Source organism: Anopheles funestus, chromosome X, assembly GCF_943734845.2.
Source record: "Anopheles funestus chromosome X, idAnoFuneDA-416_04, whole genome shotgun sequence".
In the NCBI taxonomy this organism is placed as follows: domain Eukaryota; kingdom Metazoa; phylum Arthropoda; class Insecta; order Diptera; family Culicidae; genus Anopheles; species Anopheles funestus.
In genome coordinates, this window is record NC_064597.1 from 47,850 (window position 1) to 70,086 (window position 22,237).

The 22,237-nt window shown below is 41.7% G+C and overlaps 1 long non-coding RNA gene across 1 annotated transcript; it reads right to left on the reverse strand.

Moving 5' to 3' along the window:
• Window positions 1–4,233: 4,233 nt before the first annotated feature.
• LOC125762289 (uncharacterized) lies at window positions 4,234–20,237 on the reverse strand. Its single transcript, XR_007418197.1, has 2 exons — window positions 18,269–20,237; window positions 4,234–5,200 (listed from the first exon to the last, which is right to left on the reverse strand). It is a non-coding gene; the product is annotated as an uncharacterized LOC125762289 (long non-coding RNA).
• Window positions 20,238–22,237: the final 2,000 nt, after the last annotated feature.

A 22,237-nucleotide genomic window follows, 5' to 3' on the forward strand; every position in this document is an offset into this window, starting at 1 on the left:
ATGCTTTCCGTGTGCGTATTTGCAAGACCGATCCCCAAAGCATGTACGAAAAAACAACACATTATCGGTCGCTTACTGCTAGCAAATTCCTGCACCGATTTATGCCAGCATACCACGAGAAAATACGCCCATTTTCTTAATGCTTTCCGTGTGCGTATTTGCCTGATCGATCCCCAACGCATCTACGTAAAAACCAACACATTATCGGTCGCTTACTGCTAGCAAATTCCTGCACCGATTTATGCCAGCATACCACGAGAAAATACGCCCATTTCCTAATGCTTCCCGTGTAAGTATTTGCCTGACCGATCCCCAAAGCATCTACGGAAAAACAACACATTATCGGTCGCTTACTGCTAGCAAATTCCTGCACCGATTTATGCTAGCATACCACGAGAAAATACGCCCATTTCTTAATGCTTTCCGTGTGCGTATTTGCAAGACCGATCCCTAACGCATGTACGAAAAAACAACACATTATCGGTCGCTTACTGCTAGCAAATTCCTGCACCGATTTATGCCAGCATACCACGAGAAAATACGCCCATTTCTTAATGCTTTCCGTGTGCGTATTTGCAAGACCGATCCCCAAAGCATGTACGAAAAAACAACACATTATCGGTCGCTTACTGCTAGCAAATTCCTGCACCGATTTATGCCAGCATACCACGAGAAAATACGCCCATTTTCGAATGCTTTTCGTGTGCGTATTTGCAAGACCGATCCCCAAAGCATGTACGAAAAAACAACACATTATCGGTCGCTTACTGCTAGCAAATTTCTGCACCGATTCATACCAGCATACCACGAGAAAATACGCCCATTTCTTAATGCTTTCCGTGTGCGTATTTGCAAGACCGATCCCCAACGCATGTACGAAAAAACAACACATTATCGGTCGCTTACTGCTAGCAAATTCCTGCACCGATCCATACCAGCATACCACGAGAAAATACGCCCATTTCCTAATGCTTTCCGTGTGCGTATTTGCCAGATCGATCCCCAACGCATGTACGAAAAAACAACACATTATCCGTCGCTTACTGCTAGCAAATTCCTACACCGATTTATGCCAGCATACCACGAGAAAATACGCCTATTTCCTAATGCTTCCCGTGTAAGTATTTGCCTGACCGATCCCCAACGCATCTACGGAAAAACAACACATTATCGGTCGCTTACTGCTAGCAAATTCCTGCACCGATTTATGCTAGCATACCACGAGAAAATACGCCCATTTCTTAATGCTTTCCGTGTGCGTATTTGCAAGACCGATCCCCAACGCATGTACGAAAAAACAACACATTATCGGTCGCTTACTGCTAGCAAATTCCTGCACCGATTTATGCCAGCATACCACGAGAAAATACGCCCATTTTCTAATGCTTTCCGTGTGCGTATTTGCAAGACCGATCCCCAAAGCATGTACGAAAAAACAACACATTATCGGTCGCTTACTGCTAGCAAATTCCTGCACCGATTTATGCTAGCATACCACGAGAAAATACGCCCATTTCTTAATGCTTTCCGTGTGCGTATTTGCAAGACCGATCCCCAACGCATGTACGAAAAAACAACACATTATCGGTCGCTTACTGCTAGCAAATTTCTGCACCGATTCATACCAGCATACCACGAGAAAATACGCCCATTTCTTAATGCTTTCCGTGTGCGTATTTGCAAGACCGATCCCCAACGCATGTACGAAAAAACAACACATTATCGGTCGCTTACTGCTAGCAAATTCCTGCACCGATTTATGCCAGCATACCACGAGAAAATACGCCCATTTCTTAATGCTTTCCGTGTGCGTATTTGCAAGACCGATCCCCAAAGCATCTACGAAAAAACAACACATTATCGGTCGCTTACTGCTAGCAAATTCCTGCACCGATTTATGCCAGCATACCACGAGAAAATACGCCCATTTTCTAATGCTTTCCGTGTGCGTATTTGCAAGACCGATCCCCAAAGCATCTACGGAAAAACAACACATTATCGGACGCTTACTGCTAGCAAAATTCTGCACCGATTCTTACCAGCATACCACGAGAAAATACGCCCATTTCCTAATGCTTTCCGTGTGCGTATTTGCAAGACCGATCCCCAAAGCATCTACAATTAAAAAACATTAGATTTCAGCAAATCAATGAAATGAATTAAATTTAATTTTATTCGCTAAAATTTATTTCAATGTTCTTTCATTTAATTTAATTTTATCAGCTTTGCTTTTAATTCTGGTAACCGTTACTAATCGTTACCAAGAGTGTGCAAGCGTTTGCGCTTGAAACAGAAACAAGTAAAGCGTTTCATACGACACGCCCAATAATTTTGGCTCAATACGGCACTCATGAAAAGGTAGTTACAAAATCGAGAAGCAGAAGCATTTAATTTTAAGGCGGTTGTCAAATTTTGCAGTTCATAATTTATTTGATTTATTTTATATAGATTTGATTCGCTCCGACTTATTTTTAAATTTCTGCTGGTTAAAACAATGTATTGTAGCGATTTACTAAAGGCAAAAACCATGCCCATAACAGAAACAACACCCAGCTCTAGGCGAGGAAGTTTGTAATAATGTAAACAAAACCCTAAAGATAATATATTTCTTTCAAAAAAAAAACACGTCGAGCCAAATTTCATAATATATTTTATATAGAATAATTGCTCCGACCGAGGTTTAAATTTCTGCTGATGAAAACAACGTATTGTAGCGATTTACTAAAGGCAAAATCCATGCCCATAACAGAAACAACACCCAGCTCTAGGCGAGGAAGTTTGTAATAATGTAAACAAAACCCTAAAGATAATATATTTCTTTTAAAAAAAAACACGTCAAGCCAAATTTCATAATTTATTTTATATAAATTTAATTGCTCGGACCGGGGTTTAAATTTCTGCTGATGAAAACAACGTATTGTAGCGATTTATTAAAGGCAAAATCCATGCCCATAACAGAAACAACACCCAGCTCTAGGCGAGGAAGTTTGTAATAATGTAAACAAAACCCTAAAGATATTATATTTCATTCAAAAAAAACACGTCGAGCCAAATTTCATAATATATTTTATATAGAATAATTGCTCCGACCGAGGTTTAAATTTCTGCTGATGAAAACAACGTATTGTAGCGTTTTACTAAAGGCAAAATCCATGCCCATAACAGAAACAACACCCAGCTCTAGGCGAGGAAGTTTGTAATAATGTAAACAAAACCCTAAAGATAATATATTTCTTTTAAAAAAAAACACGTCAAGCCAAATTTCATAATTTATTTTATATAAATTTAATTGCTCGGACCGGGGTTTAAATTTCTGCTGATGAAAACAACGTATTGTAGCGATTTACTAAAGGCAAAATCCATGCCCATAACAGAAACAACACCCAGCTCTAGGCGAGGAAGTTTGTAATAGTGTAAACAAAACCCTAAAGATAATATATTTCTTTCAAAAAAAAAACACGTCGAGCAAAATTTCATAATTTATTTTATATAGATTTAATTGCTCCGGCTGAAGTTTAAATTTCTGCAGATGAAAACAGCGTATTGTAGCGATTTACTTAAGGCAAAAACCATGCCCATAACAGAAACAACACCCAGCTCTAGGCGAGGAAGTTTGTAATAATGTAAACAAAACCCTAAAGATTATATATTTCTTTCAAACAAAACACGTCGAGGAAAATCGGTCACACGAAAAGCGCACACGTTCAGCTTTGCAATTTACAACATGTGTACATCGTTGGTAACCATGCCGATCAGAACAATTATCGCTTTCTCATCCCGGACAGGCAGCTTGCCCCATGCGCATAACAGAAACACCCAGCTCTAGGCGAGGAAGTTTGTAATAATGTAAACAAAACCCAACAGATAAAACATTTCTTTCAAAAAAAAACAATTCGAGCCAAACCGGTCACACGACGAGCGCACACGTTAAGCTTTGCAATTTACAGCATGTGTAAACAAAACCTCGAAAACTATGCCGATCACAACAGCTATCGATTTTTCATCTTTGACATGCGGTTTCACCTACAAAGCAACAGGATGCTCGAATGACATCTGTGCCGAATGACATCTGTGTCGAATGACATCTGTTTCAAATCAATATAGCAAACAATATTCGATTCAATTAATTTCAAGCAAATAAAAACATCGCAAATAATATTTGTTCGCGATCGATCCCTACGTTGTGAATTTTAGTTTTCTTTCGGAACGGTGAAAAATTAATCTGGAGCGCGGTTTCTCGCTTGACCGTTCGGCGTACGTATTTTATTACAAGTGCAGTGATTTTTCGCAATGGTTCTTAGCCCTAACGGTCCTTACACTAACACAACTAACCTCTGCGTTCGTAACGCTACCCCGGTGAAAACAATAATGCATTAATCGGAATAATAAATTTCAACTGTCAAATGAGTGTAACGCATACGAAACGTAAACAATATTACATGAAATTAAATTCAAAAACATTAGATTTCAGCAAATTCAATGAAATGAATTAAATTTAATTATATTCGCTAAAATTTATTTCAATGTTCTTTCATTTAATTTAATTATATTAGCTTTTCTTTTAATTGTGGTGACCGTTACCAATCGTTACCAAGAGTGTGCAAGCGTATGCGCTTGAAACAGAAACAAGTAAAGCGTTTCATACAACACGCCCAATAATTTTGGCTCAATACGGCACTCATGAAAAGGTAGTTACAAAATCGAGAAGCAGAAGCATTTAATTTTAAGGCGGTTGTCAAATTTTGCAGTTCATAATTTATTTGATTTATTTTATATAGATTTAATTGCTCCGACTGAAGTTTAAATTTCTGCAGATGAAAACAACGTATTGTAGCGATTTACTAAAGGCAAAATCCATGCCCATAACAGAAACAACACCCAGCTCTAGGCGAGGAAGTTTGTAATAATGTAAACAAAACCCTAAAGATAAATATTTCTTTCAAAAAAAAAACGTCAAGCCAAATTTCATAATTTATTTTATATAGATTTAATTGCTCCGACTGAGGTTTAAATTTCTGCTGATTAAAACAACGTATTGTAGCGTATTACTAACGGCAAAATCCATGCCTATAACAGACACCACACCCAGCTCTAGGCGAGGAAGTTTGTAATAATGTAAACAAACCCCAAAAGATAAAACATTTCTTTCAAACAAAACACGTCGAGGAAAATCGGTCACACGAAAAGCGCACAAGTTCACCTTTGCAATTTATGCCAGCCTGCACCTTTGCTGCACCGTTTTATGCCAGCATACCACGAGAAAATACGCCCATTTCCTAATGCTTTCCGTGTGTGCGTATTTGCCAGATCGATCCCCAACGCATCTACGGAAAAACAACACATTACCGGTCGCTTACTGCTAGCAAATTTCGCACTGATTTATGCCAGCTTACACGAGAAAATACGCCCATTTCTTAATGCTGTCGGTGTGCGTATTTGCAAGACCGATCCCCAACGCATCTACAAAAAAACAACACATCATCGGTTGCTTACTGCTAGCAAATTCCTGCTTCGATCCATACCAGCATACCACGAGAAAATACGCCCATTTCCTAATGCATACCGTGTGCGTATTTGCCAGATCGATCCCCAAAGCATGTACAAAAAACAACACATTATCGGTCGCTTACTGCTAGCAAATTCCTGCACCGATTTATGCCAGCATACCACGAGAAAATACGCCCATTTCCTAATGCTTTCCGTGTGCGTATTTGCAAGACCGATCCCCAAAGCATCTACGAAAAAACCACACATCATCGGTTGCTTACTGCTAGCAAATTCCTGCACCGATCCATACCAGCATACCACGAGAAAGTACGCCCATTTCCTAATGATTTCCGTGTGCGTATTTGCAAGACCGATCCCCAACGCATCTACGAAAAAAACACACATCATCGGTTGCTTACTGCTAGTAAATTCCTGCACCGATTTAAGCCAGCATACCACGAGAAAATACGCCCATTTCTTAATGCTTTCCGTGTGCGTATTTGCCAGACCGATCCCCAACGCATCTACGAAAAAACCACACATCATCGGTTGCTTACTGCTAGCAAATTTCTGCACCGATCCATACCAGCATACCACGAGAAAATACGCCCATTTCCTAATGCTTTCCGTGTGCGTATTTGCAAGACCGATCCCCAACGCATGTACGAAAAAACAACACATTATCGGTCGCTTACTGCTAGCAAATTCCTGCACCGATCCATACCAGCATACCACGAGAAAATACGCCCATTTCCTAATGCTTTCCGTGTGCGTATTTGCCTGATCGATCCCCAACGCATCTACGTAAAAACCAACACATTATCGGTCGCTTACTGCTAGCAAATTCCTGCACCGATTTATGCCAGCATACCACGAGAAAATACGCCCATTTTCTAATGCTTTCCGTGTGCGTATTTGCAAGACCGATCCCCAAAGCATGTACGAAAAAACAACACATTATCGGTCGCTTACTGCTAGCAAATTCCTGCACCGATTCATACCAGCATACCACGAGAAAATACGCCCATTTCTTAATGCTTTCCGTGTGCGTATTTGCAAGACCGATCCCCAACGCATGTACGAAAAAACAACACATTATCGGACGCTTACTGCTAGCAAATTCCTGCACCGATTTAAGCCAGCATACCACGAGAAAATACGCCCATTTCTTAATGCTTTCCGTGTGCGTATTTGCCAGACCGATCCCCAAAGCATCTACGGAAAAACAACACATTATCGGACGCTTACTGCTAGCAAATTCCTGCACCGATCCATACCAGCATACCACGAGAAAATACGCCCATTTCCTAATGCTTCCCGTGTAAGTATTTGCCTGACCGATCCCCAACGCATGTACGAAAAAACAACACATTATCGGTCGCTTACTGCTAGCAAATTCCTGCACCGATTTATGCCAGCATACCACGAGAAAATACGCCCTTTTCCTAATGCTTCCCGTGTAAGTATTTGCCTGACCGATCCCCAACGCATCTACGGAAAAACAACACATTATCGGTCGCTTACTGCTAGCAAATTCCTGCACCGATTTATGCCAGCATACCACGAGAAAATACGCCCATTTTCTAATGCTTTCCGTGTGCGTATTTGCAAGACCGATCCCCAAAGCATCTACGGAAAAACAACACATTATCGGACGCTTACTGCTAGCAAATTTCTGCACCGATTTATGCCAGCATACCACGAGAAAATACGCCCATTTTCTAATGCTTTCCGTGTGCGTATTTGCCTGACCGATCCCCAAAGCATCTACGGAAAAACAACACAATATCGGTCGCTTACTGCTAGCAAATTTCTGCACCGATTTATGCCAGCATACCACGAGAAAATACGCCCATTTCTTAATGCTTTCCGTGTGCGTATTTGCCTGACCGATCCCCAACGCATCGACGAAAAAACAACACATTATCGGTCGCTTACTGCTAGCAAATTCCTGCACCGATTTATGCCAGCATGCCACGAGAAAATACGCCTATTTCCTAATGCTTCCCGTGTAAGTATTTGCAAGACCGATCCCCAACGCATCTACGGAAAAACAACACATTATCGGTCGCTTACTGCTAGCAAATTCCTGCACCGATTTATGGTAGCATACCACGAGAAAATACGCCCATTTCTTAATGCTTTCCGTGTAAGTATTTGCCTGACCGATCCCCAACGCATCTACGGAAAAACAACACATTATCGGACGCTTACTGCTAGCAAATTCCTGCACCGATTCATACCAGCATACCACGAGAAAATACGCCCATTTCCTAATGCTTTCCGTGTGCGTATTTGCAAGACCGATCCCCAAAGCATCTACGGAAAAACAACACATTATCGGTCGCTTACTGCTAGCAAATTTCTGCACCGCTCCATACCAGCATACCACGAGAAAATACGCCCATTTTCTAATGCTTTCCGTGTGCGTATTTGCAAGATCGATCCCCAACGCATCTACGGAAAAACAACACATTATCGGTCGCTTACTGCTAGCAAATTCCTGCACCGATTTATGCCAGCATACCACGAGAAAATACGCCCATTTCCTAATGCTTTCCGTGTGCGTATTTGCCAGACCGATCCTCAAAGCATCTACGGAAAAACAACACATTATCGGACGCTTACTGCTAGCAAATTTCTGCACCGATTCATACCAGCATACCACGAGAAAATACGCCCATTTCTTAATGCTTTCCGTGTGCGTATTTGCAAGACCGATCCCCAACGCATGTACGAAAAAACAACACATTATCGGTCGCTTACTGCTAGCAAATTCCTGCACCGATTTATGCTAGCATACCATGAGAAAATACGCCCATTTCCTAATGCTTCCCGTGTAAGTATTTGCAAGACCGATCCCCAAAGCATCTACGGAAAAACAACACATTATCGGTCGCTTACTGCTAGCAGAATTCTGCACCGATTCTTACCAGCATACCACGAGAAAATACGCCCATTTCCTAATGCTTTCCGTGTGCGTATTTGCAAGACCGATCCTCAAAGCATCTACGGAAAAACAACACATTATCGGTCGCTTACTGCTAGCAAATTCCTGCACCGATTTATGCCAGCATACCACGAGAAAATACGCCCATTTCCTAATGCTTCCCGTGTAAGTATTTGCCTGACCGATCCCCAAAGCATCTACGGAAAAACAACACATTATCGGTCGCTTACTGCTAGCAAATTCCTGCACCGATTTATGCCAGCATACCACGAGAAAATACGCCCATTTCCTAATGCTTTCCGTGTGCGTATTTGCCAGACCGATCCTCAAAGCATCTACGGAAAAACAACACATTATCGGTCGCTTACTGCTAGCAAATTCCTGCACCGATTTATGCCAGCATACCACGAGAAAATACGCCCATTTCCTAATGCTTCCTGTGTAAGTATTTGCCTGACCGATCCCCAACGCATCTACGGAAAAACAACACATTATCGGTCGCTTACTGCTAGCAAATTCCTGCACCGATTTATGCCAGCATACCACGAGAAAATACGCCCAATTTCTAATGCTTTCCGTGTGCGTATTTGCAAGACCGATCCCCAAAGCATCTACGAAAAAACAACACATTATCGGTCGCTTACTGCTAGCAAATTCCTGCACCGATCCATACCAGCATACCACGAGAAAATACGCCCATTTCTTAATGCTTTCCGTGTGCGTATTTGCAAGACCGATCCCCAACGCATGTACGAAAAAACAACACATTATCGGTCGCTTACTGCTAGCAAATTCCTGCACCGATTTATGCCAGCATACCACGAGAAAATACGCCCATTTCCTAATGCTTCCCGTGTAAGTATTTGCCTGACCGATCCCCAACGCATCTACGGAAAAACAACACATTATCGGTCGCTTACTGCTAGCAAATTCCTGCACCGATTTATGCCAGCATACCACGAGAAAATACGCCCATTTTCTAATGCTTTCCGTGTGCGTATTTGCAAGACCGATCCCCAAAGCATCGACGGAAAAACAACACATTATCGGACGCTTACTGCTAGCAAATTTCTGCACCGATCCATACCAGCATACCACGAGAAAATACGCCCATTTCCTAATGCTTTCCGTGTGCGTATTTGCCAGATCGATCCCCAACGCATGTACGAAAAAACAACACATTATCGGTCGCTTACTGCTAGCAAATTCCTGCACCGATTTATGCCAGCATGCCACGAGAAAATACGCCTATTTCCTAATGCTTCCCGTGTAAGTATTTGCCTGACCGATCCCCAACGCATCTACGGAAAAACAACACATTATCGGTCGCTTACTGCTAGCAAATTCCTGCACCGATTTATGCCAGCATACCACGAGAAAATACGCCCATTTTCTAATGCTTTCCGTGTGCGTATTTGCAAGACCGATCCCCAAAGCATCGACGGAAAAACAACACATTATCGGACGCTTACTGCTAGCAAATTCCTGCACCGATCCATACCAGCATACCACGAGAAAATACGCCCATTTCTTAATGCTTTCCGTGTGCGTATTTGCAAGACCGATCCCCAACGCATGTACGAAAAAACAACACATTATCGGTCGCTTACTGCTAGCAAATTCCTGCACCGATTTATGCTAGCATACCATGAAAAAATACGCCCATTTCCTAATGCTTCCCGTGTAAGTATTTGCCTGACCGATCCCTAACGCATCTACGGAAAAACAACACATTATCGGTCGCTTACTGCTAGCAAATTCCTGCACCGATTTATGCCAGCATACCACGAGAAAATACGCCCATTTTCTAATGCTTTCCGTGTGCGTATTTGCAAGACCGATCCCCAACGCATCTACGGAAAAACAACACATTATCGGACGCTTACTGCTAGCAAATTCCTGCACCGATTTATGCCAGCATACCACGAGAAAATACGCCCATTTCCTAATGCTTTCCGTGTGCGTATTTGCAAGACCGATCCCCAAAGCATCTACGGAAAAACAACACATTATCGGTCGCTTACTGCTAGCAAATTCCTGCACCGATTTATGCCAGCATACCACGAGAAAATACGCCCATTTCCTAATGCTTTCCGTGTGCGTATTTGCAAGACCGATCCCCAACGCATCGACGAAAAAACAACACATTATCGGTCGCTTACTGCTAGCAAATTCCTGCACCGATTTATGCCAGCATACCACGAGAAAATACGCCCATTTCCTAATGCTTCCCGTGTAAGTATTTGCCTGACCGATCCCTAACGCATCTACGGAAAAACAACACATTATCGGTCGCTTACTGCTAGCAAATTCCTGCACCGATTTATGCCAGCATACCACGAGAAAATACGCCCATTTTCGAATGCTTTCCGTGTGCGTATTTGCAAGACCGATCCCCAAAGCATCTACGGAAAAACAACACATTATCGGACGCTTACTGCTAGCAAATTTCTGCACCGATCCATACCAGCATACCACGAGAAAATACGCCTATTTCCTAATGCTTTCCGTGTGCGTATTTGCAAGACCGATCCCCAACGCATGTACGAAAAAACAACACATTATCGGACGCTTACTGCTAGCAAATTCCTGCACCGATTTATGCCAGCATACCACGAGAAAATACGCCCATTTTCTAATGCTTTCCGTGTGCGTATTTGCCAGTCCGATCCCCAAAGCATCTACGGAAAAACAACACATTATCGGACGCTTACTGCTAGCAAATTCCTGCACCGATCCATACCAGCATACCACGAGAAAATACGCCCATTTCTTAATGCTTTCCGTGTGCGTATTTGCCTGATCGATCCCCAACGCATCTACGTAAAAACCAACACATTATCGGTCGCTTACTGCTAGCAAATTCCTGCACCGATTTATGCCAGCATACCACGAGAAAATACGCCCATTTTCTTAATGCTTTCCGTGTGCGTATTTGCCTGATCGATCCCCAACGCATCTACGTAAAAACCAACACATTATCGGTCGCTTACTGCTAGCAAATTCCTGCACCGATTTATGCCAGCATACCACGAGAAAATACGCCCATTTCCTAATGCTTCCCGTGTAAGTATTTGCCTGACCGATCCCCAAAGCATCTACGGAAAAACAACACATTATCGGACGCTTACTGCTAGCAAATTCCTGCACCGATCCATACCAGCATACCACGAGAAAATACGCCCATTTCCTAATGCTTTCCGTGTGCGTATTTGCCAGATCGATCCCCAACGCATGTACGAAAAAACAACACATTATCGGTCGCTTACTGCTAGCAAATTCCTACACCGATTTATGCCAGCATGCCACGAGAAAATACGCCTATTTCCTAATGCTTCCCGTGTAAGTATTTGCCTGACCGAACCCCAACGCATCTACGGAAAAACAACACATTATCGGTCGCTTACTGCTAGCAAATTCCTGCACCGATTTATGCTAGCATACCACGAGAAAATACGCCCATTTCTTAATGCTTTCCGTGTGCGTATTTGCAAGACCGATCCCCAACGCATGTACGAAAAAACAACACATTATCGGTCGCTTACTGCTAGCAAATTCCTGCACCGATTTATGCCAGCATACCACGAGAAAATACGCCCATTTCTTAATGCTTTCCGTGTGCGTATTTGCAAGACCGATCCCCAAAGCATGTACGAAAAAACAACACATTATCGGTCGCTTACTGCTAGCAAATTTCTGCACCGATCCATAGCAGCATACCACGAGAAAATACGCCCATTTTCGAATGCTTTCCGTGTGCGTATTTGCAAGACCGATCCCCAAAGCATGTACGAAAAAACAACACATTATCGGTCGCTTACTGCTAGCAAATTTCTGCACCGATTCATACCAGCATACCACGAGAAAATACGCCCATTTCTTAATGCTTTCCGTGTGCGTATTTGCAAGACCGATCCCCAACGCATGTACGAAAAAACAACACATTATCGGTCGCTTACTGCTAGCAAATTCCTGCACCGATCCATACCAGCATACCACGAGAAAATACGCCCATTTCCTAATGCTTTCCGTGTGCGTATTTGCCAGATCGATCCCCAACGCATGTACGAAAAAACAACACATTATCGGTCGCTTACTGCTAGCAAATTCCTACACCGATTTATGCCAGCATGCCACGAGAAAATACGCCTATTTCCTAATGCTTCCCGTGTAAGTATTTGCCTGACCGATCCCCAAAGCATCTACGGAAAAACAACACATTATCGGTCGCTTACTGCTAGCAAATTCCTGCACCGATGTATGCTAGCATACCACGAGAAAATACGCCCATTTCTTAATGCTTTCCGTGTGCGTATTTGCAAGACCGATCCCCAACGCATGTACGAAAAAACAACACATTATCGGTCGCTTACTGCTAGCAAATTCCTGCACCGATTTATGCCAGCATACCACGAGAAAATACGCCCATTTCTTAATGCTTTCCGTGTGCGTATTTGCAAGACCGATCCCCAAAGCATGTACGAAAAAACAACACATTATCGGTCGCTTACTGCTAGCAAATTCCTGCACCGATTTATGCCAGCATACCACGAGAAAATACGCCCATTTTCTAATGCTTTCCGTGTGCGTATTTGCAAGACCGATGCCCAAAGCATGTACGAAAAAACAACACATTATCGGTCGCTTACTGCTAGCAAATTCCTGCACCGATTTATGCCAGCATACCACGAGAAAATACGCCCATTTCTTAATGCTTTCCGTGTGCGTATTTGCAAGACCGATCCCCAAAGCATGTACGAAAAAACAACACATTATCGGTCGCTTACTGCTAGCAAATTTCTGCACCGATTCATACCAGCATACCACGAGAAAATACGCCCATTTCTTAATGCTTTCCGTGTGCGTATTTGCAAGACCGATCCCCAACGCATGTACGAAAAAACAACACATTATCGGTCGCTTACTGCTAGCAAATTCCTGCACCGATTTATGCCAGCATACCACGAGAAAATACGCCCATTTCTTAATGCTCTCCGTGTGCGTATTTGCAAGACCGATCCCCAAAGCATCTACGAAAAAACAACACATTATCGGTCGCTTACTGCTAGCAAATTCCTGCACCGATTTATGCCAGCATACCACGAGAAAATACGCCCATTTTCTAATGCTTTCCGTGTGCGTATTTGCAAGACCGATCCCCAAAGCATCTACGGAAAAACAACACATTATCGGACGCTTACTGCTAGCAAAATTCTGCACCGATTCTTACCAGCATACCACGAGAAAATACGCCCATTTCCTAATGCTTTCCGTGTGCGTATTTGCAAGACCGATCCCCAAAGCATCTACAATTAAAAAACATTAGATTTCAGCAAATCAATGAAATGAATTAAATTTAATTTTATTCGCTAAAATTTATTTCAATGTTCTTTCATTTAATTTAATTTTATCAGCTTTGCTTTTAATTCTGGTAACCGTTACTAATCGTTACCAAGAGTGTGCAAGCGTTTGCGCTTGAAACAGAAACAAGTAAAGCGTTTCATACGACACGCCCAATAATTTTGGCTCAATACGGCACTCATGAAAAGGTAGTTACAAAATCGAGAAGCAGAAGCATTTAATTTTAAGGCGGTTGTCAAATTTTGCAGTTCATAATTTATTTGATTTATTTTATATAGATTTGATTCGCTCCGACTTATTTTTAAATTTCTGCTGATTAAAACAATGTATTGTAGCGATTTACTAAAGGCAAAAACCATGCCCATAACAGAAACAACACCCAGCTCTAGGCGAGGAAGTTTGTAATAATGTAAACAAAACCCTAAAGATAATATATTTCTTTCAAAAAAAAAACACGTCGAGCCAAATTTCATAATATATTTTATATAGAATAATTGCTCCGACCGAGGTTTAAATTTCTGCTGATGAAAACAACGTATTGTAGCGATTTACTAAAGGCAAAATCCATGCCCATAACAGAAACAACACCCAGCTCTAGGCGAGGAAGTTTGTAATAATGTAAACAAAACCCTAAAGATAATATATTTCTTTTAAAAAAAAACACGTCAAGCCAAATTTCATAATTTATTTTATATAAATTTAATTGCTCGGACCGGGGTTTAAATTTCTGCTGATGAAAACAACGTATTGTAGCGATTTATTAAAGGCAAAATCCATGCCCATAACAGAAACAACACCCAGCTCTAGGCGAGGAAGTTTGTAATAATGTAAACAAAACCCTAAAGATTATATATTTCTTTCAAACAAAACACGTCGAGGAAAATCGGTCACACGAAAAGCGCACACGTTCAGCTTTGCAATTTACAACATGTGTACATCGTTGGTAACCATGCCGATCACAACAATTATCGCTTTCTCATCCCGGACAGGCAGCTTGCCCCATGCGCATAACAGAAACACCCAGCTCTAGGCGAGGAAGTTTGTAATAATGTAAACAAAACCCAACAGATAAAACATTTCTTTCAAAAAAAAACAATTCGAGCCAAACCGGTCACACGACGAGCGCACACGTTAAGCTTTGCAATTTACAGCATGTGTAAACAAAACCTCGAAAACTATGCCGATCACAACAGCTATCGATTTTTCATCTTTGACATGCGGTTTCACCTACAAAGCAACAGGATGCTCGAATGACATCTGTGCCGAATGACATCTGTGTCGAATGACATCTGTTTCAAATCAATATAGCAAACAATATTCGATTCAATTAATTTCAAGCAAATAAAAACATCGCAAATAATATTTGTTCGCGATCGATCCATACGTTGTGAATTTTAGTTTTCTTTCGGAACGGTGAAAAATTAATCTGGAGCGCGGTTTCTCGCTTGACCGTTCGGCGTACGTATTTTATTACAAGTGCAGTGATTTTTCGCAATGGTTCTTAGCCCTAACGGTCCTTACACTACCACAACTAACCTCTGCGTTCGTAACGCTACCCCGGTGAAAACAATAATGCATTAATCGGAATAATAAATTTCAACTGTCAAATGAGTGTAACGCATACGAAACGTAAACAATATTACATGAAAATAAATTCAAAAACATTAGATTTCAGCAAATTCAATGAAATGAATTAAATTTAATTATATTCGCTAAAATTTATTTCAATGTTCTTTCATTTAATTTAATTATATTAGCTTTTCTTTTAATTGTGGTGACCGTTACCAATCGTTACCAAGAGTGTGCAAGCGTATGCGCTTGAAACAGAAACAAGTAAAGCGTTTCATACAACACGCCAATTAATTTTGGCTCAATACGGCACTCATGAAAAGGTAGTTACAAAATCGAGAAGCAGAAGCATTTAATTTTAAGGCGGTTGTCAAATTTTGCAGTTCATAATTTATTTGATTTATTTTATATAGATTTAATTGCTCCGACTGAAGTTTAAATTTCTGCAGATGAAAACAACGTATTGTAGCGATTTACTAAAGGCAAAATCCATGCCCATAACAGAAACAACACCCAGCTCTAGGCGAGGAAGTTTGTAATAATGTAAACAAAACCCTAAAGATAATATATTTCTTTTAAAAAAAAACACGTCAAGCCAAATTTCATAATTTATTTTATATAAATTTAATTGCTCGGACCGGGGTTTAAATTTCTGCTGATGAAAACAACGTATTGTAGCGATTTATTAAAGGCAAAATCCATGCCCATAACAGAAACAACACCCAGCTCTAGGCGAGGAAGTTTGTAATAATGTAAACAAAACCCTAAAGATAAATATTTCTTTCAAAAAAAAAAAACGTCAAGCCAAATTTCATAATTTATTTTATATAGATTTAATTGCTCCGACTGAGGTTTAAATTTCTGCTGATTAAAACAACGTATTGTAGCGTATTACTAAAGGCAAAATCCATGCCTATAACAGACACCACACCCAGCTCTAGGCGAGGAAGTTTGTAATAATGTAAACAAACCCCAAAAGATAAAACATTTCTTTCAAACAAAACACGTCGAGGAAAATCGGTCACACGAAAAGCGCACAAGTTCACCTTTGCAATTTATGCCAGCCTGCACCTTTGCTGCACCGTTTTATGCCAGCATACCACGAGAAAATACGCCCATTTCCTAATGCTTTCCGTGTGTGCGTATTTGCCAGATCGATCCCCAACGCATCTACGGAAAAACAACACATTACCGGTCGCTTACTGCTAGCAAATTCCTGCACCGATTTATGCCAGCATACCACGAGAAAATACGCCCATTTCCTAATGCTTTCCGTGTGCGTATTTGCAAGACCGATCCCCAAAGCATCTACGAAAAAACCACACATCATCGGTTGCTTACTGCTAGCAAATTCCTGCACCGATCCATACCAGCATACCACGAGAAAGTACGCCCATTTCCTAATGATTTCCGTGTGCGTATTTGCAAGACTGATCCCCAACGCATCTACGAAAAAACAACACATTATCGGTCGCTTACTGCTAGCAAATTTCTGCACCGATTCATACCAGCATACCACGAGAAAATACGCCCATTTCCTAATGCTTTCCGTGTGCGTATTTGCCAGACCGATCCCCAAAGCATCGACGAAAAAACAACACATTATCGGTCGCTTACTGCTAGCAAATTTCTGCACCGATTCATACCAGCATACCACGAGAAAATACGCCCATTTCCTAATGCTTTCCGTGTGCGTATTTGCCAGACCGATCCCGAACGCATCTACAATTAAAAAACATTAGATTTCAGCAAATCAATGAAATGAATTAAATTTAATTTTATTCGCTAAAATTTATTTCAATGTTCTTTCATTTAATTTAATTTTATCAGCTTTGCTTTTAATTCTGGTAACCGTTACCAATCGTTACGAAGAGTGTGCAAGCGTAAGCGCTCGAAACAGAAACAAGTAAAGCGTTTCATACAACACGCCCAATAATTTTGGCTCAATACGGCACTCATGAAAAGGTAGTTACAAAATCGAGAAGCAGAAGCATTTAATTTTAAGGCGGTTGTCAAATTTTGCAGTTCATAATTTATTTGATTTATTTTATATAGATTTGATTCGCTCCGACTTATTTTTAAATTTCTGCTGATTAAAACAACGTATTGTAGCGATTTACTAAAGGCAAAATCCATGCCCATAACAGAAACAACACCCAGCTCTAGGCGAGGAAGTTTGTAATAATGTAAACAAAACCCTAAAGATATATATTTCTTTCAAAAAAAAAACACGTCGAGCCAACTTTCATAACTTATTTTATATAGATTTAATTGCTCCGACCGAGGTTTAATGTTTCTGCTGATGCAAATAACGTATTGTCGCGTTATACTAAAGGCAAAATCCATGCCCATAACAGAAACAACACCCAGCTCTAGGCGAGGAAGTTTGTAATAATGTAAACAAAACCCTAAAGATATTATATTTTTTTCAAAAAAAAAAAACGTCTAGCCAAATTTCATAATATATTTTATATAGAATAATTGCTCCGACCGAGGTTTAAATTTCTGCTGATGAAAACAACGTTTTGTAGCGATTTACTAAAGGCAAAATCCATGCCCATAACAGAAACAACACCCAGCTCTAGGCGAGGAAGTTTGTAATAATGTAAACAAAACCCTAAAGATAATATATTTCTTTCAAAAAAAAAAAAACATCGAGTCAAATATCATAATTTATTTTATATGGATTTAATTGCTCCGACTGAGGTTTAAATTTCTGCTGATTAAAACAACGTATTGTAGCGTTTTACTAAAGGCAAAATCCATGCCTATAACAGACACCACACCCAGCTCTAGGCGAGGAAGTTTGTAATAATGTAAACAAACCCCAAAAGATAAAACATTTCTTTCAAACAAAACACGCCGAGGAAAATCGGTCACACGAAAAGCGCACAAGTTCACCTTTGCAATTTATGCCAGCCTGCACCTTTGCTGCACCGATTTATGCCAGCATACCACGAGAAAATACGCCCATTTCCTAATGCTTTCCGTGTGCGTATTTGCCAGATCGATCCCCAACGCATCTACGGAAAACAACACATTATCGGTCGCTTACTGCTAGCAAATTTCACACTGATTTATGCCAGCTTACACGAGAAAATACGCCCATTTCCTAATGCTATCCGTGTGCGTATTTGCAAGACCGATCCCTAACGCATGTACGAAAAAACAACACATTATCGGTCGCTTACTGCTAGCAAATTCCTGCACCGATTTATGCCAGCATACCACGAGAAAATACGCTTATTTCCTAATGCTTTCCGTGTGCGTATTTGCAAGACCGATCCCCAACGCATCGACGAAAAAACAACACATTATTGGTCGCTTACTGCTAGCAAATTCCTGCACCGATCCATACCAGCATACCATGAGAAAATACGCCCATTTCCTAATGCTTCCCGTGTAAATATTTGCAAGACCGATCCCCAGCGCATCGACGAAAAAACAACACATTATTGGTCGCTTACTGCTAGCAAATTCCTGCACCGATCCATACCAGCATACCACGAGAAAATACGCCCATTTCCTAATGCTTTCCGTGTGCGTATTTGCAAGACCGATCCCCAACGCATCGACGAAAAAACAACACATTATTGGTCGCTTACTGCTAGCAAATTCCTGCACCGATCCATACCAGCATACCATGAGAAAATACGCCCATTTCCTAATGCTTTCCTTGTGCGTATTTGCAAGACCGATCCCTAACGCATGTACGAAAAAACAACACATTATCGGTCGCTTACTGCTAGCAAATTCCTGCACCGATTTATGCCAGCATACCACGAGAAAATACGCTTATTTCCTAATGCTTTCCGTGTGCGTATTTGCAAGACCGATCCCCAACGCATGTACGAAAAACAACACATTATCGGTCGCTTACTGCTAGCAAATTCCTGCACCGATTTATGCCAGCATACCACGAGAAAATACGCCCATTTTCTAATGCTTCCCGTGTGCGTATTTGCCAGACCGATCCCCAAAGCATCTACGGAAAAACAACACATTATCGGACGCTTACTGCTAGCAAATTCCTGCACCGATCCATACCAGCATACCACGAGAAAATACGCCCATTTCCTAATGCTTTCCGTGTGCGTATTTGCAAGACCGATCCCCAACGCATCGACGAAAAAACAACACATTATTGGTCGCTTACTGCTAGCAAATTCCTGCACCGATCCATACCAGCATACCACGAGAAAATACGCCCATTTCCTAATGCTATCCGTGTGCGTATTTGCAAGACCGATCCCTAACGCATGTACGAAAAAACAACACATTATCGGTCGCTTACTGCTAGCAAATTCCTGCACCGATTTATGCCAGCATACCACGAGAAAATACGCTTATTTCCTAATGCTTTCCGTGTGCGTATTTGCAAGACCGATCCCCAACGCATCGACGAAAAAACAACACATTATTGGTCGCTTACTGCTAGCAAATTCCTGCACCGATCCATACCAGCATACCATGAGAAAATACGCCCATTTCCTAATGCTTCCCGTGTAAATATTTGCAAGACCGATCCCCAGCGCATCGACGAAAAAACAACACATTATTGGTCGCTTACTGCTAGCAAATTCCTGCACCGATCCATACCAGCATACCACGAGAAAATACGCCCATTTCCTAATGCTTTCCGTGTGCGTATTTGCAAGACCGATCCCCAACGCATCGACGAAAAAACAACACATTATTGGTCGCTTACTGCTAGCAAATTCCTGCACCGATCCATACCAGCATACCATGAGAAAATACGCCCATTTCCTAATGCTTTCCTTGTGCGTATTTGCAAGACCGATCCCTAACGCATGTACGAAAAAACAACACATTATCGGTCGCTTACTGCTAGCAAATTCCTGCACCGAATCATACCAGCATACCACGAGAAAATACGCTTATTTCCTAATGCTTTCCGTGTGCGTATTTGCAAGACCGATCCCCAACGCATGTACGAAAAACAACACATTATCGGTCGCTTACTGCTAGCAAATTCCTGCACCGATTTATGCCAGCATACCACGAGAAAATACGCCCATTTTCTAATGCTTCCCGTGTGCGTATTTGCCAGACCGATCCCCAAAGCATCTACGGAAAAACAACACATTATCGGACGCTTACTGCTAGCAAATTCCTGCACCGATCCATACCAGCATACCACGAGAAAATACGCCCATTTCCTAATGCTTTCCGTGTGCGTATTTGCAAGACCGATCCCCAACGCATCGACGAAAAAACAACACATTATTGGTCGCTTACTGCTAGCAAATTCCTGCACCGATCCATACCAGCATACCACGAGAAAATACGCCCATTTCCTAATGCTTTCCTTGTGCGTATTTGCAAGACCGATCCCCAACGCATCGACGAAAAAACAACACATTATTGGTCGCTTACTGCTAGCAAATTCCTGCACCGATCCATACCAGCATACCACGAGAAAATACGCCCATTTCCTAATGCTTCCCGTGTAAATATTTGCCTGACCGATCCCCAACGCATCTACGGAAAAACAACACATTATCGGTCGCTTACTGCTAGCAAATTCCTGCACCGATTTATGCCAGCATACCACGAGAAAATACGCCCATTTTCTAATGCTTTCCGTGTGCGTATTTGCAAGACCGATCCCCAACGCATCAACGAAAAAACAACACATTATCGGACGCTTACTGCTAGCAAATTCCTGCACCGATTTATGCCAGCATACCACGAGAAAATACGCCCATTTCCTAATGCTTCCCTTGTAAGTATTTGCCTGACCGATCCCCAACGCATCTACGGAAAAACAACACATTATCGGTCGCTTACTGCTAGCAAATTCCTGCACCGATTTATGCCAGCATACCACGAGAAAATACGCCCATTTTCTAATGCTTTCCGTGTGCGTATTTGCCAGACCGATCCCCAAAGCATCTACGGAAAAACAACACATTATCGGACGCTTACTGCTAGCAAATTCCTGCACCGATTTATGCCAGCATACCACGAGAAAATACGCCCATTTATTAATGCTTTCCGTGTGCGTATTTGCAAGACCGATCCCCAACGCATCGACGAAAAAACAACACATTATCGGTCGCTTACTGCTAGCAAATTCCTGCACCGATTTATGTCAGCATACCACGAGAAAATACGCCCATTTCCTAATGCTTTCCGTGTGCGTATTTGCCTGACCGATCCCCAACGCATCTACGGAAAAACAACACATTATCGGTCGCTTACTGCTAGCAAATTCCTGCACCGATTTATGCCAGCATACCACGAGAAAATACGCCCATTTTCTAATGCTTTCCGTGTGCGTATTTGCCAGACCGATCCCCAAAGCATCTACGGAAAAACAACACATTATCGGACGCTTACTGCTAGCAAATTCCTGCACCGATTTATGCCAGCATACCACGAGAAAATACGCCCATTTCCTAATGTTTTCCGTGTGCGTATTTGCAAGACCGATCCCCAACGCATCGACGAAAAAACAACACATTATCGGTCGCTTACTGCTAGCAAATTCCTGCACCGATTTATGTCAGCATACCACGAGAAAATACGCCCATTTCCTAATGCTTTCCGTGTGCGTATTTGCAAGACCGATCCCCAAAGCATGTACGAAAAAACAACACATTATCGGTCGCTAACTGCTAGCAAATTCCTGCACCGATTCATACCAGCATGCCACGAGAAAATACGCCCATTTCTTAACGCTTTCCGTGTGCGTATTTGCCAGACCGATCCCCAAAGCATCTACGGAAAAACAACACATTATCGGACGCTTACTGCTAGCAAATTTCTGCACCGATCCATACCAGCATACCACGAGAAAATACGCCCATTTCCTAATGCTTTCCGTGTGCGTATTTGCAAGACCGA